Genomic DNA, 17,172 nt, shown 5'->3' with positions numbered 1-17,172 from the left:
TGCTCACCTGACCTCTGCTGCGCTTATCTTGAGCTGCTCTGCCCCTCCCCCTGCACAACGATCCACCGCCTTCTTTCTGCTGCTCCACATCCCAGCCCTTGGCACCTGCCGTTCATCTTCCCTGCCCGGGAAATCTCTCCCACCCGATCTTCACCAGAGTCTCTTTTTGTCTTTGTTTCATCAGGAACTTCGTAACTGTTCAGCCTCATTAGTAAGGAGAGAAATGCAAATTAAAACCACAATGAGATACTATTTCGCGCCCATCAGAAAGATAAAAAGTTAAAATTTGGTCATAGCCAGTGTTGAGCACGTGAGGGCAGGAGGACTTTGGCTCCATGCGGGCGAGAGTGTCATAGGTATGAGCCACTTTGGAAAAGTTTCGCCATCAGTGAACAACAGGTGACTCTCCTAGCATTCTACGCCCAGGCCTGCTGCCTTCCAGAGGTTCTCAGCCCTGGCGGCAGATCTCCCCAGGGAACACCAAAGCCTGGCTCCACCCTTGCAGCCGTTCTGATTCAATCACTCTGGGTGGGACCCTCTGATAGTAGTGTCTTTGAAAACTCCTCAGGTGATTCTAGTGAGCAGCCAAGGTTGAGAACTGCTGCCCAGCCCTAATCCCAGAAGAAATGAGAATATTTCTTGCACTCTCATTCATAATAGAAAAAAAACAAAAAAACAAACTGGAAACAACCCAAATGTTTATCAATAGTAAAAAGATTTATAATGGGATACTATACAGTGATAAAAACAAACTAAAACTCCATATAACAACAGGGATAAATCTCAAAAACATGTGTTAAGCAAAAAGAACCAACTCAAATACAGTTAGTTGGGTTTACACAGTTCAAAAGCAGGTAAATGAAACCCTTTATTGTCTAGGAATGTACATGGAGGTGGTAAAATATAAAGAAAACAAGGAAATGTTTACTGCAGAATTCTGGAGGGTGGTTAGCTGGAGAAGGTGCTTTTAGAGAGGCTTTGATAATTTCTGGGGTTTTTTTTGAGGGGGTTAAAACTTTTTTTTTTTTAATTGGAGTATAGTTGCTTCACCATGTAACAGCAAAGTAAATCAATCAGAAGCATACAGATATCCTCTCTTCCTTGGATTTCCTTCCCACTGAGGTCACCACAGAGCATTGAATAGAGTTCCCTGGTTCTCATGATTAGTTATCTATTTTATACATAGTAGTATACGAATGTCAACCCCAATCTCCCAATCCATCCCAGATAATGTTCTGTTTTAAGCACAGAAGATGTTATCATCAGTCTTGAAACTGTACAATAGGCAATTTAGATACTTGCTAAGAATGATATATTTAACACATATTTTAAGTCACCTGAAGGGAAGCGTCTCTACTAATCCTAGTCAAAGTAAGATCCTGCCTTTCAACATATCTTTTTTATTCCATTGCCTGCATGCTCAGTCATGTCCAGCTCTCAGAGACCCCATGGACGTAGTCCCCCAGGCTTCTCTGTCCATGAAATTTCCCAGGTAGAGTGGTTTGCCGTTTCCTCCTCCAGGGGATCTTCCCCATCCAGGGATGGAACCTGTGTCCCGCACTGGCAGGTGGATTCTTGACCACTGAGTCACCTGCGAAGCCCTTTTATTCCGTTTACCCCATTCGATTTTCTTCCAGGCACTTAGGAGGGGCTCAAACAAGTGCTTGGTGGATGCCTGAATACTGGTGGACCTTCTCCTGGTCACCCTGTGCAAGTCACTCAGCGTCTCTGAGCCTGTTTCCTCATCTATACAAGGTGAGTGTGCTGTCTCCCAGAGATGCCAGATGGGCAGAAGCCGGAGGCGGCTGGTCCTCGAACGCCATTGCCTGGGCCTCCTGCCTTCCCTTTCGCTGCGGGCGGTCCCCCGCGCCCTGGGGGAGCTGTAAGGTGCCGGCGGGGCCTCTCTGCATCTGGGCAGTCCCTTCCCTTCCTGGCGCTTTGTCCTGCCGGTTCGCCCGCACGCCCCTCCCTCCCAGAGACGGCGACGTGGGAGGGGGCTTTGGGCGAGGCGAGGCCCGGGGGCTGCAGGTCAGCTCCCGGGTGTGCGGTCCCGGCCCACACTGGATGCTGCGGTGTCAGGTCCTCCCGGAAATGGACCAGCTCTGCCCACCGCCCCCACTCCTCCCTGCGCCCGGGGCCGCGGCCCTGCGGCGCCCTCTGCTGGCTGTCCGGTGGGGCTGGACGCGCACGCCGTGGATGGGGATGAAAACTGGTCCGGCTGCCATGAAGAGCAGTCTGGGAACACCGCATAAAGCCATGACGAGGTGGCCGAGTGGTTAAGGCGGTGGACTGCTAATCCATTGTGCTCTGCACGCGTGGGTTCGAATCCCATCCTCGTCGGCTTGTGGTTTCCACGCCTTGCCCCAGCTTGGGCTTCCCAAGTGGTAGCTGTGGTTTTTAAGGGGAAAAAAAAAAAAAAATCGTCTCCTGCAATGCAGGTGACACAGGTTCCATCAGGAAGATCCCCTGGAGGAGGGCGTAGCAACCCACACCAGTAGTATTCTTGCCTGGAGAATCCATTTCCCTCTGCAAAGGCAATTAGATCCCCTGGAGGAGGGCATGGCAACCCACCCTAGTATCCTTGCCTGGAGAAGGCAATTATTTTTAACAGCGTCTTGTATGTCTTTCCAGAGATAGTCTGTATAGAGACAAGGAGATATATATGTATATATATATTTGTGGATGTTAATACCTACACCCCTTTTTATGTAACACAAATGGGAGCCTATACTTTACCTACTTGCTTTTACCTCTCGAGTAACTGCATCTTCATGTCTTCAAAGTTGTTCCATATCTTTATACTTAGCTCCCGTAACCCCTTGCAGGGCTGTAGACTCTTTCATTGTGTGGATTATACCACAATCACACAGTTTATCTAACAAGGGGACTTGTGATAGGCATTTAGACTAGAATATAATTTTTTGCTACTACAAACAAGGGGGCAATTTCAGTGAATGTCTTGTATACACATCTTTGACCTGAAGTGCAAAGATATCTTATAAAAAATACTGAGGGGATTCCTTGGCAGTGGTTAGGACTCTGTACTCTCATTGCCCTGAGGGTCTGGGTTCAATTCCTGGTCAGGAGACTGAGCTCCTGCAAGTCATTTGACATGGCAAAAAAAGTTGTTGATACATTTGTCCAAATGTCCTCTAACAAGCTTAAACTAAATTATACTTCCACCAGCAGGGAGTTGGGGGCCCTTTTTAAAACCTGGTGAAAAAAAAAACCTGGTAGAGGCAGGGTATTGTCAAATTTTTTTTTTAATCTTTTCGCATCTGATAAGGGAAAGTGAGATCTCCTAGTTACAATCTGCATTTACGTGACTGGGGTGGAGCATTTTTCGAAGCCTGTGTCCTTTTCTTTTTCTCTGGGTCCTGAACTGCATCTCTGTCATTTAGTCACTGATTTGATGAGCTTCCTAATCAATAATAACTCTTTGTATATTAGGCCAGCTGACCCTGTTGATTAGATCATTAACCGCTGAGTGGATCAATCAGAGAGTGAATCTCGGCCGGGAAGAAGACATTGTCCACGAATTCAATGAGTGAATCAAGGCTCAATCTCCACCCTTACCCTTGATTTAAAAAAACAAAACCTCTGGAGTATCTCCCACCTGCTTGGACACAAACAGTGACTCAGCCCTGAGCCTGACTCAGAAGTCCCTCTGAGAATCAAAAGTCACCATCTCAGAATACAAAAGGGTTTCAAGGGAAGTTTCTGGGTCCAAGTCTATTGGGCGTGGCCCAGAGTTGGGGGCTCCAAGACAGATAAGCCTTTTTTGTTCCCATTTGCTGAGCACCTGCTGTGTGCCAAGTTCTGTGCGGGAGCTTCACCCACTTGGTGTCCCGTTAGCATCCCCAAGTGGTATTTGACACTCTTAGGGAACAGTTAATACATCACAGTGCAGACAGATTAGCCATCTGTCAGAAAGGAGAAAACTCTAGATGTAATGGAGTGGAATCACATCAAGACATGAAGTGATAAAAAGCCAGGTGCAGAACAGCATGTACAATGTGATGCCATTTGCATAAAAGAGGGAGAAATATGTGAGTATTTCTTAGAAATACGGAAACAACCATTGGCAGGAGAGCTGGAAACTGGTCTCCAGGGATTGTCTCTGCAGAGGGGATCTGAGTGGCAACCAGGTAGCAGGGGAGAAGATGGTCTATTACATGCCCTTTCCTGTGTCTTGAAAATTTTTAAAATCATTTGCAAGTATTAACCTCATTAATTTTTAATAGGGTAGCAAAAGTTGTCCATCACAGATGATCTGTTAACTACATCAGTCCAATCAACGGAATACTCTGCAGCTGGCAAAACCTCAAATCCTGTCTAAGAGTATAGCGGGCCTCCCAGGCTCCCATCTCTCTCATAGGAAAAGTCAAAATACTCACGATACCATGAGGCTCTGTGGAACTGGGCCCCCTGTGGCCCCTCTGAGCTCACTTCCGGGATGAGGCTGCAGCCGCAGCACGCCGGCCTCAGAGACCTGCTCCAGCCTCATGTTCCCTTTCTGTGGAGTAGCTCCCCCGGGGACGGCCACCCAGCTCACCTCCCCTCGGGGACATCTCCTCTGGCACCATGCCATCCCCCTTTGCCCTTCCCCAGCCTCTCATACTCCTTACCCACCCACGCACCCCAGTACTCGACACATATCTGAGACCCTGTGTATTTTATTTATTTTGCTGATTGTCCTTCAGACCAGAGGTTGGTAAACAACAGCCCCCAGGCCAAATTCAACCTGTGGTTTATTTTTGTATGGCCCTTGAGCTACAAATAGCTTTAAAAAAAAGAACGAACCACTGGTCAGCCAGGGAAGTCCATGAACAGCTGTTACAAACCTTTTATCGATTTGAGGAAAGGGAGCTCCATCCAGGCAGGAAGGATCTGTTTGGTTCACTACTGTGACCTGAGCCTGGTTTGCAGTAGGTGTTCAATAAATTCTAGCTGAATGAATGAACGAACTGATAACCTTTTAAGTGAAAACAAAAAGTTCAGGTGACCAGAATATCTCACAGGCTGCCTGCTGTGTTGAAGTTAATAAATAATACCTACACGTAGGCCCACCCAGACTGTACAGTTAGACCCGAGAATCCCATTACGCCTGAGGAGGAAAGCAGACAGGGGTGGGAAGGAGACTCTTTTTCTCCAAACTGTTTTGGTTTTTTTTTAATTATCATTCTTATTTTATTTATCTTTATTTTTTTGGCCATGCCATGAGATATGTGGACTCTTAGTTCCCTGATCAGGGACTGAACCTGCGACCCCCTGTGTTGGCAGCATGGAGCAATCCCTCCAAACCATTTCTGAAGGGTATGAATGTTTTATTTCAGACAAGATCAGGCGGATTTGGGGTGGTATGGCTGTAGACTCAATGTCTATTTCAGATGTATGTCACTATTTCAAATAAAATACTTTTTCATGAAAAAAATTCAACCACAAAACCCAGGCAAATTTTAACTGCCTGCCGCTGAGACCTGGTTTCTTCATCTAGTGAATGAGGATAGTAAGTAGGGTGGCCAGCCAGCCCCGCTTGCCCAGGACTGCGGAAGTTCTGGGATGCTCCTGGGCAACCAGTAAGAGGTGATCTCCCTGGTTAGAAGGCAGTCGTCCAAAGCCTTGAGGGTGGCAGGCTGATGTGTGGGACTGGGTGGGGCCCTGAAGCTAGACGTCTCTACACCTGCCGGGCCAGCACCGTACCTGGAGGTCCACTGGCGCTCCAGACCCGACACGGGTCCCTGGGGTCTCATGAAGGTGCAGTGCGCATCTTGCCTGGCTAATCTCGGTGCGTTTGCCAGGGGGCAGCCATCCATAATCTCACCGAGTATCTGGAGCACTAATTTGCCTTGGCAGCCTCGCCCGTCAGACTGCACTGATAGCAGTCCTGTTATCTCCATTTCTGGGCAGAAGGCTGAACCTGTTTCCAGGAAAAGCCCCAGGGCTTCCTCTCTCCCCACCTGCAACCACGTGAAGACCTTTGTGCATCTCTGGACTATTGAGTGTGGGAGATACTGCCAAGGAGGGGAAAGTGAGAACCATGTCCTTAGGTTAAAGGCTCTCGGCTCACAAGATGCTACCTAGCCTGGGGCTCATCTCCCCCTCTCGCCCCACTGCTCACCTGCTCCAGCCTCTGTGGCCTTCCTGCTCCGTCTTCACGCAGGTTCTTTCCCACAGCAGGGCCTTGGCCTTTGCTGTTACCTCTACCCAGAACGCCCTTCGTCGGATCTTCCCAGAGCTGTTCCCAGCTCATCCGTCACCTCAGAAATGCTCCTGTCATTGCCCTCTGCCCCTGCTGCCACACGAGCCCATCTGGACGCCCCGGCAAGCCCTGAGTGCTAGGCAAGGTTGTTGTTGTTCAGGTCACTAAGTCATGTCTGATTCTTTGTGACCCCATAGACTGTAGCCCGCCAGGCTCCTCTGTCCTCCACTATCTCCCGGAGTTTGCTCAGATTCATGTCCACTGAGTCCGTGAGGCTATCTAACCATCTCAGTTAGATGGAATGTCCCTGGCTTAGTGGGTTAGGATTTTACAATAAACCAGCCAGACAGAAACAAGCCCCTGCGCCCCTGGAGTCCACAGGTGAGGGAGGAATCTGCCAGCCTGAGGGACCTGGGTGAGTCAGAGTGAGACCCCGAGGGACCGCACGCTGAGGTCACAGGGATGGGCAGGTGAGAGAGGGAAGTGAGAAGACATTCCCGGCAGACAAGTGCTCCAGGATGTGAGGGTAGTTCAGGCGGCAGAGGCTCCGGGCTGAGCGAGCCCCAGGCCACTTGGGCCCACTCCCCCAGGAAGCTCCAGCCACCACGGACCAGAGAGCAGGCACGCTCTGGCCTCAGCAGCTTGGCATGTGATATTCCCATTCTGTAAATATCTTCCCCCCAGGTGGAAGTTCTCGAGATTGCCAGTCTTTTTCTAAAATTAGAAATGTCCAAATGGGAGTTCAGAAAACTGTGGTCTGGGGACTTCCCCGGTGGTCCAGTAGCTGCGATTCCCCACTCTCAACGCCCAGGTTCCACCGCTGCTCAGGGAACTAGATCCCTCATGCCGCAACTAAGTTTGTGTGCTGCCATGAAGACTGACGATCCTGCGTGTTGCAACTAAGACCTAGTGTAAATAAATAAATACTTTTAAAAAAAACACTGTTGTCTGTTTTTATTATTTGTATTTAATATGTTAACACCTTAAAGACATGTACACACACCTCGGCAGAGCACAAAGCTGGGGTCCTGCCTGGCCCTACCCCCTGAGAATGTGTAATCCTGAACAGACCCCTTCTTTGGAACTACAACCAGCATGGAGATTGGGAGCTAAAACCTGAATAAGCCATCCCAGAAGCCCTCCTCACAGGCACGTGTACACAAGACACACACACGCCCTCTATCTTGACTTCACCTTGCTGTTCTCACTGAATCTAGAGATAGGGTTGCCAAACAAAACACAGATATCCATTGAAACTAGAATTTAGGGGCTCTAGGATGGTTATGCACACACTGCTACAATTAAAATGGACAAGTTACAAGGACCTACCGTATAGCACATGGAGCTCTCTCAGCGTTAAGTGGCAGCCTGGATGGGAAGGGGTTTTGGGGGAGAATGGACACATGTACATGTGCGGCTGAGTCCCTTCACATTCACCTGAAACCATCACAACATTGTTAATCAACTTTACCCCAAAGTAGAAAGTTCTAAGTGTGAAAAATAAAAATTAAAAAAAAAAAAAGAATTTCACATAAACCACAAATAAGCTTTCAGTATCAGACTGACGGGACAGACTTCTTGATCTGAAATTCAAAATTAATTGGCTCTCTAGTATTTTGGGGCCTCCCCAATAGGTCAGTGGTAATATCCACCTGCAACGCAAGAGATGCAGAACAGTTGGGTTCAATCCCTGGGTCGGGAAGATCCCCTGGAGAAGGGAATGACTACCCACTCCAGTATTCTTGCCTGGGAAATCTCATGGACAGAGGAGTCTGGTGGGCTAGAGTCCATGGGGTCGCAAAGAGTCGGACAGGACTGAGCATGCACACGCACAAAGGGGTCGAATTTTTATTTGCTAAATCTGGCAGCTGCTTAGAGACTGGCTCTACAGCACGCAGAGTACCGTCCCTAACCAGTCCCCCGGTGGTGATGGGCAATCCTTTGCTCACCGGGAACGACAGCCCCGTGAAAATCCTTGCACAAAGGACACTGACCTCATCTACAACTGTATCTATGGGGTGTGTTTGCTTAGTCACTCTCTGCCTGGATTCCTGTGGCCAGGATGCCAGGGCCTCCACGCCTTAGACCCGCTCCCTGTCTCCCCAGACAGCAGCCGCCTTCCCTCTCCCGGGCTCTCCCTCGACCTTGCGCTCTCTCCTTGTCTCTCCATCTGTCTCTTTCGCTCTCTCTCTGGGTGTCTCTGGCTCTTCTATCTTTCTGTCTCACCTTGTGTACGTTTCTTTCTGTCTCCCTGGACTCTGCCTGTCTCAATCACTCCCAGTCTTTCTCTGTATTTCTGCCTCTCTCAACTTCTCTTCATTCTATTCTTCTCTATATAAAATACTCAAAAACTTTGAATTTTTTAATAAGGAAATTAAAACCATTGTTTATTTTAAAATTAATTAGTTTCAATCAAGCTACCAACGGTATTTTTCACAGAACTAGAACAAATAATTTCACAATTTGTATGGAAATACAAAAAACTTCGAATAGTCAAAGTAATCTTGAGAAAGAAGAATGGAACTGGAGGAATCAACCTGCCTGACTTCAGACTCTACTACAAAGCCACAGTCATCAAGACAGTATGGTACTGGCACAAAGACAGAAATATAGATCAATGGAACAGAATAGAAAGCCCAGAGATAAATCCACGAACCTATGGGCACCTTATCTTTGACAAAGGAGGCAAGGATATACAATGGAAAAAAGACAACCTCTTTAACAAGTGGTGCTGGGAAAACTGGTCAACCACTTGTAAAAGAATGAAACTAGAACACTTTCTAACACCATACACAAAAATAAACTCAAAATGGATTAAAGATCTAAATGTAAGAACGGAAACTATAAAACTCCTAGAGGAGAACATAGGCAAAACACTCTCCGACATAAATCTCAGCAAGATCCTCTGTGACCCACCTCCCAGAATATTGGAAATAAAAGCAAAACTAAACAAATGGGACCTAATGAAACTTAAAAGCTTCTGCACTACAAAGGAAACTATAAGTAAGGTGAAAAGACAGCCCTCAGATTGGGAGAAAATAATAGCAAATGAAGAAACAGAAAGGATTAATCTCAAAAATATACAAGCAACTCCTACAGCTCAATTCCAGAAAAATAAATGACCCAATCAAAAAATGGGCCAAAGAACTAAACAGACATTTCTCCAAAGAAGACATACAGATGGCTAACAAACACATGAAAAGATGCTCAACATCACTCATTATTAGATAAATGCAAATCAAAACCACAATGAGGTACCATTACATGCCAGTCAGGATGGCTGCTATCCAAAAGTCTACAAGCAATAAATGCTGGAGAGGGTGTGGAGAAAAGGGAACCCTCTTACACTGTTGGTGGGAATGCAAACTAGTACAGTCACTATGGAGAACAGTGTGGAGATTTCTTAAAAAACTGGAAATAGAACTGCCATATGACCCAGCAATACCACTTCTGGGCATACACACCGAGGAAACCAGGTCTGAAAGAGACACGTGCACCCCAATGTTCATCGCAGCACTGTTTATAATAGCCAGGACATGGAAGCAGCCTAGATGCCCATCAGCAGATGAGTGGATAAGGAAGCTGTGGTACATATACACCATGGAATATTACTCAGCCGTTAAAAAGAATTCATTTGAATCAGTTCTAATGAGATGGATGAAACTGGAACCCATTATACAGAGTGAAGTAAGCCAGAAAGATAAAGACCAATACAGTATACTAACACATATATATGGAATTTAGAAAGATGGTAACGATAACCCTATATGCAAGACAGAAAAAGAGACACAGAAGTACAGAACAGACTTTTGAACTCTGTGGGAGAAGGTGAGGGTGGGATGTTTCAAAAGAACAGCATGTATATTATCTATGGTGAAACAGATCACTAGCCCAGGTGGGATGCATGAGACGAGTGCTCGGGCCTGGTGCACTGGGAGGACCCAGAGGAGTCGGGTGGAGAGGGAGGGAGGAGGGGGGATCGGGATGGGGAATGCGTGTAACTCTATGGCTGATTCGTGTCAATGTATGACAAAACCCACTGCAATGTTGTGAAGTAATTAGCCTCCAATTAATAAAAAAAAATTTTTTTTAATTAAAAAAAAATTAGTTTCAACTGGAGGACTACTTGACAATACTGTGAAGATTTTTGCCATACATCAACACGCATTGGTCACCAGTATCCACGTGTCCTCTCACCTTGAAACCACCCCCGACTTCCCTCCCCACGCTATCCCTCTGGGTTGTCCCAGAGCACTGGCTTTGGTGCCCTGCTTCATGCAAAGCTTTGAATTAAAAAGAAATTAATTTGGCTGCATTGGGTCTTAGTTGTGGCTCAAGGAATCTTCGTTGCACCCAAGATCTTTTCGTTCTGGCCCCCAAACTCTCTAGTTTCGGGATGAGGGTTTAGCTGCTCCACAGCAAGTGGGATCTGAGTTCCCTGACAAGGGATCCAACCTGTTTCCCATGCATCAAAAGGTAGATTCTTAACCACTGGACAGCCAGAGCAGTCCTGTGTATAAAGTACTTAGATGAGTGGGCAAAGATATATTTGGAAGGATGCTCACTGTAGCATGGCCCATAACATAGCTGTGAAAATTAATAAAGGGCTATTGTTGTTCATTTGCTAAATCTGAATGATTTAGTCTTTGCAACTTCATGGACTGCAGCATGCCAGGCTTCTCTGTCCTGCACTATCTCGTGGGGTTTGCTCAAGTTTATGTCCATTGAGTCAGTAATGCCATCTAACCATCTCCTCCTCTGCCACCCTCTTCTCCTTTTGCCTTCAATCTTTCCCAGCATCGAGGTTTTTTCCACTGAGTTGGTTCTTCACATCAGTGGACCAAACCTCACTAAAATGGAGCTGGGAGGCCAGAAAAGGGAGCTCTCATGCACACAGCACTAGGAGTCAATACAGACCCCAACAGGAGATGTACCTTGCATCCTTGGTAGGAAGGGACACTATTTTACTACTGCCAGCAGGAATAAGAAAGGTTATCTCCTTCCTTGTCAACAGCTTGGCCACGGAGAGACTGTCACAATGCAGCCAATGACACGGCACTGTCCTTCAAGCTCCCAAGGGGCCTTTTGGTTTATAACAGCCCCTCCCAACGTCCCCTTCTCTTCTGTAAGTTTCCTCTCCTTTATTTTACTGGACTTGCATTGAGTTTGCCACCTGTGCATGTCCCAAGCTGAAATGCTTTGCTGCTCCTGAATAAACTCATTTTATTGGTTAAAAACAACTGATTGTGTTATTGTTATAGGTTAACAGAGTCAAACTGGAAACCTAAATACTCACTGATAAATAAAAATAAGGCCCATCCTCACCAGGAGGGTCATGCAATCATTAAAAAAAAAAACACAAAAAAATAAATAAATAAAAATAAAAATAACACCACAATGACAGGAAAGATGTTGAGAGAGAAATCACGGAGTGAAAAGTGCAGGTTATAATATATATATAGACAAGAAGGAAAGCATTCACCTATTTTAAGTTTCAACTTATGAAATATGACCCAAGGACACATATTTCATTATTAAATGATCACTGACAGACTGTGGGGTGGGATGAGGAGTGGTTTCCACTTTCTTTTTTATATTTTTCTGGTTTACCTGTCTTCTTCTATTTTCTAAACAATAAGCATCATAGTTTTTTGTTTGTTTGTTTAAGGGGACCCTGGTGACTCAGCGGTAAAGAATCTGCCTGCAATGCAGAAGATGCTGGAGATGCAGGTTCAATCCCTCGGTCAGGAAGATCCCCTGGAGGAGGGCATGGCAACCCTCTCCAGTATTCTTGCCTGAAGAATCCCATGGACAGAGGAGCCTGGTGGGCTACAGTCCCTCAGGTCACAAACCGTCAGACACGACTGAAGCAACCAAGCAGGGATTACAGTTTATAACACTGTACATATTTGATCTTTATCATTTTATGTATTTATACACAGGGGCACACTATTTTTTTCTGAGTCATTTGAGAGTAACTTGGAGACATCATGTCCTTTACTTATATGATTTTTGGGCAGCTGCTCTGCATGGCATGGCAGGATCCTAGTTCCCTGACCAGGGATTGAACCAGTGCCCCATGCAGTAGAAGCAAGGAGTCTTGACCCCTGGACCACCAGGGAAGTCCCATCACTTCCTTTAAACTCTTCCACGTCTATCTCCTAAGAACAAGGACATTCTCTTATTCGACTGTGGCGTAACTCTCAAAATCAGGAAACCTCACACTGATAAAATACTGTTACTTTTCCACAATCCCTATTCAAGTGTTAGCAGTTGGTCTGTAAACATCCTCCGTAACATCAAGGATCCAGCCGGGACCATCCAGCACTGTAGCTGGTCGCAGCCTCTCTGGTCTTCTTCAATCTCGACACTTTGGAAGAGGTGGAGCTGTTTCCTAGACTGTCTCCCGGTTTGGATGACTTGCCTGACGTTTCCTTACTGTGTGTGTGTGTGCTCAGTCATGTCTGACTGCGACTCCAAGGATCATAATCTACTGGCTCCCCTGTCCATGGGATTTTCCAGGCAAGAACACTGGAGTGGGTTGCCATTTCCTTCTCCAGGAGGTCTTCCTGATCCAGGGATCAAACCCAGGTCTCCTGCGTTGGCAGGCGGATTCTTTACCACTAGTGCCACTTGGGAAGCCGTTCCTTACAATTAGACTCTAGTTAAATGTTCTTCTGTCGGGACTCTCAGAAGTGCTGCGTCCTCCAGTGTGTCCCATCAAGTAACCCGTGATTTGTCCCATTACCAGTGATATTAATTCTGATCCCTTGGTAAAGGAGTCTGCTAGGTTTCTCCGCTGCAAAGATACTAATTCTCAGTATTCACTTTTACTTATTTTGCTGCGCCATCTTAGTTGCGGCAGGTTAAGATCTTTAGTTGTGGTATGCAAACCCTTACTTCTGCCATGTGGGATCTGGTTCCCTGACCAGGGATAGAACCTGGGCCCCCTGCATTGGGAGCATGGAGTCTTAACCACTGGAGTACCAGGGAAGTCCCAAAGTTAGTAGTTTTTCCTTTGTAAATAATTTGAGGGGTGATCATTTGAAACCACACAGTCTAGATGATTTTTATAAGCAGAAAAGACTTTACATCATTCAAGTCTTGCAACCTGTAAGAACTGAGCCTGCCCACCCGATTCTAACCATCAACGGAGTAGCTGCCCTAACCCAGCTATTATACAATAGATGTGTTGTAAGACTAGCCCATCTTACAAGATAGAAATTCCTACACTAGCCTAAGGATGGCTTCCCTGGTGGCTCAGGTGGTAAAGAATCTGCCTGCAGTGCAGGAGACTGGGGTGTGATCCCTGGGTCGGGAAGATCCCCTGGAGAAGGGAATGACAGCCCACTCCAGTATCCTTGCCTAGGAAACCCCATGGACCGAGGAGCCTGGCAGGCTGCCAGAGGTCACAAAGAGTTGCACAGGACTGAAGCTAACACTGGGAGCCTAAGAATGCACTTTACCTGAGGCTCTTTCTAAAAGAGAGATACCGAATCCCCACCCACACCAGCCAATCAGCATCTGGTAAGGGAGAAGCCTGAGAATCTACTGCGTAGCAACAGCCTCCCATGTAATTCATATCTTCAGGGCAAGTCTGGGAAACACTTAATAGTAGTGTTTAGTCATCATTTACAGCTGACTCTACACATGGACGTCACCAGATGGTCAACACCGAAATCAGACTGATTATATTCCAAAGCTGGAGAAGCTCTATACAGTCAGCAAAAACAAGACTGGAAGCTGACTGTGGCTCAGATCATGAACTCCTTATTGACAAATTCAGACTTAAACTGAAGAAAGTAGGAAAAACCACAAGACCATTCAGGTATGACCTAAATCAAATCTCTTATGACTATACAGTGGAAGTGAGAAATAGATTTAAGGGGCTAGACCTGATAGACAGAATGCCTGAAGAACTATGGACGGAGGTTCATGACAGTGTACAGGAGACAGTGATCAAGATCATCCCCATGGAAAAGAAATAAATGCAAAAAGGCAAAATGGTTGTCTGAGGAGGCCTTACAAATAACTGTAAAAAGAAGAAAAGCAAAAAGCAAAGGAGAAAAGGAAAGATATTCCCATTTGAATGCAGAGTTCCAAAGAATAGCAAGGAGAGATAAGAAAGCCTTCCTCAGCGATCAATGCAAAGAAATAGAGGAAAACAATAGAATGGGAAAGACTAGAGATCTCTTCAAGAAAATTAGAGCTACCAAGGGAACATTTCAGGCAAAGATGGGCACAATGAAGGACAGAAATGTTATGGACCTAACAGAAGCAGAAGATATTAAGAAGAGGTGGCAAGAATACACAGAAGAACTGTACAAAAAAGATCTTCATGACCCAGATAATCATGATGATGTGATCACTCACCTAGAGCAGACATCCTGGAATGTGAAGTCAAGTGGGCCTAAGGAAGCATCACTATGAACAAAGCTAGTAGATGTGATGGAATTCCAGTTGAGCTATTTCAAATCCTGAAAGATGATGCTGTGAAAGTGCTGCACTCAATATGCCAGCAAATTTGGAAAACTCAGCAGTGGCCATGGGACTGGAAAAGGTCAGTTTTCATTCCAATCCCAAAGAAAGGCAATGCCAAAGACTGCTCAAACTACTGCACAATTGCACTCATCTCACACGCTAGTAAAGTAATGTTCAAAATTCTCCAAGCCAGGCTTCAACAGTATGTGAACCATGAACTTCCAGATGTTCAAGCTGGTTTTAGAAAAGGCAGAGGAACCAGAGATCAAAATGCCCACATCCTCTGAATCATCGAAAAAGCAAGAGAATTCCAGAAAAACATCTATTTCTGCTTTATTGACTATGCAAAAGCCTTTGACTGTGTGGATCACAATAAACTGTGGAAAATACTGAAAGAGATGGGAATACCAGACCACCTGACCTGCCTCTTGAGAAACCTGTATGCAGGTCAGGAAGCAACAGTTAGGACTGGACGTGGAACAACAGACTGGTTCCAAATAGGAAAAGGAGTACGTCAAGGCTGTATATTGTCTCCCTGCTTATTTAACTTCTATGCAGAGTATATCATGAGAAAGTCTGGGCTGGAAGAAGCACAAGCTGAAATCAAGATTGCCGGGAGAAATATCAATAACCTCAGATATGCAGATGACACCACCCTTATGGCAGAAAGTGAAGAGGAACTAAAGAGCCTCTTGATGAAAGTGAAAGAGGAAAGTGAAAAAGTTGGCTTAAAGCTCAACATTCAGAAAACTAAGATCATGGCATCTGGTCCCATCACCTCATGGGAAATAGATGGGGAGAGAGTGGAAACAGTGTCAGACTTTATTTTGGGGGGCTCCAAAATCACTGCAGATGGTGATTGCAGCCATGAAATTAAAAGACACTTACAAAAAAATAAAATAAAAGACACTTACTCCTTGGAAGGAAAGTTGTGACCAACCTAGATAGCATATTAAAAAGCAGAGACATTACTTTGCCAACAAAAGTCTGTCTAGTCAAGGCTGTGGTTTTTCCAGTGGTCATGTATGGATGTGAGAGTTGGACTGTGAAGAAAGTTGAGCACCGAAAAATTGATGCTTTTGAATTGTGATGTTGGAGAAGACTCTTGAGTCCCTTGGACTGCAAGGACATCCAACCAGTCCATCCTAAAGGAGATCAGTCCTGGGTGTTCACTGGAAGGACTGATGCTGAAGCTGAAACTCCAATACTTTGGCCACTTCATGGGAAGAGCTGACTCATTGGAAAAGACCCTGATGTTGGGAGGGATTGGGGGCAGGAGAAGGGGACGACAGAGGATGAGATGGCTGGATGGCATCACCGACTCGATGGGCATGAGTTTGAGTAAACTCCGGGAGTTGGTGGACAGGGAGGCCTGGCGTGCTGTGACTCATGGGGTTGCAGAGTCGGACACGACTGAGCGACTGAACTGAGCTGAGCTGCTGGGGTGAGGCCGAGCACTCCACGGTCTCAGGGATGAGGAGGAAAACAGCAGTGGCACTGCTGCTGCTGTTCAGTTGCTAAGTCAGACTTTCTTGCAACCCCATGGACTGTGGCCCACCAGGCTCCTCCGACCATGGGATTATCCCAGCAAAGTGCTGGAGTGGGGAGCCATTTCCTCTTCCAGGGGATCTTCCCGACTCAGGGACGGAACCTGAGTCTCCTGCACTGGCAGGCGCATTCTTTACCACTGAGCCACCTGAGAAGCCGCTATGCTGCACCCCGGACTGTAAATTACTCACCCTTCCCAGCCTCTACTCCATCATCTGTGTAATGGGAATGCTATCAGCACCCCTCCTGCAGCGCTGGAAGAGGATTCAATGAGATTTGACTTTTCTGGAGTATCCTGAATGCCTGGTTTGGGTCACCTTTGGGGAGCTAAAGGAGGGAGGATTAAATAAAAATTACTTGAGGGATGTCAGGAACCCGGGATGAGGATTACCACTGCCGTTATCCCTGTTCTCATAACGTCCAGCCAAGCCCTCACATGGGACATTCAGCAGGTACTGTGGACCCTGACAGCATCCAAGGACGACATCAAGGGCGTGGGCAGGGCAGGTCCCCACCAGCTTCTTTCAGGCTCTTTTTACCACCCAAATTCTGAGCTGGAGTCACCACATAAAAGGGAGTACCATTTAAAAGGGCTCCCTTTAAATTCTGAGAATATTTATGGAGTCTGCTTGGAGCCAAGCATGGAGGACAGTGGCACACCACGCAGGTCTGGCCCTTGCCCTCTAGAGCTTCATGTGGGAGACAGCCATTCAAACAAGTAACAGCACAAATGATAATTTAATGAGGTGTGAGCTTCCCGGCAAATAGATGTTCAGAACATTTATTCTGATAATGTACGTTCATTAGAGCTCCCAGACTTCCACAGGTGTGCAAGTGTTAGTCACTCAGTTGTGTCCGACTCTGCGACCCCACGGACCACAGCTCACCAGGCTCCTCATCCATAGGATTATCCAGGCGAGAATACTGGAGTGGTTGCCATG

At 46.4% G+C, this 17,172-nt stretch overlaps 1 non-coding gene across 1 annotated transcript; it reads left to right on the top strand.

The window, feature by feature from the left end:
- The first annotated feature begins 2,258 nt into the window (after positions 1 to 2,258).
- TRNAS-GCU (transfer RNA serine (anticodon GCU)) lies at positions 2,259 to 2,340 on the top strand. The gene has a single exon. It is a non-coding gene; the product is annotated as a tRNA-Ser (tRNA).
- Positions 2,341 to 17,172: the final 14,832 nt, after the last annotated feature.

Source organism: Muntiacus reevesi, chromosome 2, assembly GCF_963930625.1.
Source record: "Muntiacus reevesi chromosome 2, mMunRee1.1, whole genome shotgun sequence".
NCBI classification, from domain to species: Eukaryota; Metazoa; Chordata; class Mammalia; order Artiodactyla; family Cervidae; genus Muntiacus; species Muntiacus reevesi.
The sequence above is the reverse complement of the archived record's forward strand: the minus strand, read 5'-3'. Positions and strand labels throughout refer to the sequence as shown.